The 1,619-nt window shown below is 28.2% G+C and overlaps 1 non-coding gene across 1 annotated transcript; it reads right to left on the bottom strand.

The window, feature by feature from the left end:
- Positions 1–879: 879 nt before the first annotated feature.
- On the bottom strand, positions 880–961 carry TRNAS-CGA (transfer RNA serine (anticodon CGA)). The gene has a single exon. It is a non-coding gene; the product is annotated as a tRNA-Ser (tRNA).
- Between the last annotated feature and the right edge of the window lie 658 nt (positions 962–1,619).

Below are 1,619 nucleotides of genomic sequence, written 5' to 3'. Positions count from 1 at the left end.
AAACTGGTTCCACAAGGCAAGTTCCAACATTGTTTGGACTTGCTGAATGTTTTGAATTGTTAGTGGTCCCTTTTGTGGGACACTTTGAGGCAGGAGGGAGAAGTCTGGGTACGTCTGGCGATATTGATTTATGTTGCATTTGGTACATCTGTTATCTGGGAGAGAATTCAAGTCAAAGTGGAGATTTGTTGAAATGCCTTGAATTTGTTTGACCTTACCTTCAAGCGATTTGATTGGCCATCCATCTTCAATGCACTTAAATCTAACATATAAAAGATCTACGAGTCACGAATCACCCATCCCATTTTTATCAGCCTTTTAATCATGAAATTTAAAGTGTATAATATTTATCTTTAAATTTTATTTCCAATAGATGAAATATGAATTCATTACATCTATTAGGCATAAAGTTTACTTTTTTTTTCCTTTATTTTTTCTAATTAAATCTAAATATGAATTCTAACACATGAAATATGTGTTTTGTGAGTTTTTTTTTTTTAAAAAAATTGATTGGTTCGAGACCTTACTAAATACAAAAGTAAAAGCACATAAACTTATTAAACACACAAATTAAAATTTGTGGTACATTTTATAAATTTAAAAATCTTAATGGATCAATAACTCATTAGTATTTTATAATTCAAGGATTAATTAAATAGGTTCTTACTTAAAAATTAATAGGCTTGTAATTTAACCTAAAATTAAGTGAGGGAATTAAAAATTATATTTTTGAAAGTTCAAAACTAAAATACGGTTGAAAACATAAAACTACAAAATATAACAGAAAATTATTGTTCCTTCTAAAAATAAATTAATGTTTAATCCATCAAAGAAGAAAGTATATAATTATCGCTAACTCCATTCCCTGAACAAAAAAATCGTCGACAGCAGGATTCGAACCTGCGCAGGCAAAGCCCAACAGATTTCGAGTCTGTCTCCTTAACCACTCGGACATATCGACGTTTGCAATATATATTACAACTAAAATTATAAATTATATATAATTACATCATTTCTTTTCTAAAAAAGTGAATTTTCTTTTTAAAATCTAAACGAGAATTTCGACTTAAGATTTTGGAGATACATTAAAATTAAGAACGCCTAAGAATCAATCAACCAAAACATCTTAAGCTATGTTTCATAACGATTTCGTCTCAGTTTTTTTAAATATATAATTATTTCTCTTAAGTTTATCTATTATAATTTTCAATCTATCTTAAAATTTCTAGATAAACTATAGAAACAAAAAACTTTGTGTTTAGTTTTAAAATTTTGGCTGAATTTTTTAAAATATGGTAGGTAGTGAATATAAAAATATAGAAACTTATCATTTTAGAAAAATCTAATGATTATTGGACGAGTCATTAAATGTTAGTTTTTCTAGGCTGACGTGGTAAACAATGAGCAATAGATCGTTGCTCTTTGGGCTAAAAAAGAATCCTCCAACGAGGCCTTTCATTTAATATGTTTGTTTGTCGTCAACAAATATTTGACATTCAATTGTTGAAACAATCCAAACCCACCAATAGTTTATACAAAATCAAGGAAATGTGTGCGCACTAATAAATGATGGATTCATACATTGTAATAATACAACACAATAGTCTCGACAAGTTCTA

This window comes from Benincasa hispida, chromosome 5 (genome assembly GCF_027475165.1).
Source record: "Benincasa hispida cultivar pf3 chromosome 5, pf3_genome.v1.1, whole genome shotgun sequence".
Classification (NCBI taxonomy): Eukaryota; Viridiplantae; Streptophyta; class Magnoliopsida; order Cucurbitales; family Cucurbitaceae; genus Benincasa; species Benincasa hispida.
The sequence above is the reverse complement of the archived record's forward strand: the minus strand, read 5'-3'. Positions and strand labels throughout refer to the sequence as shown.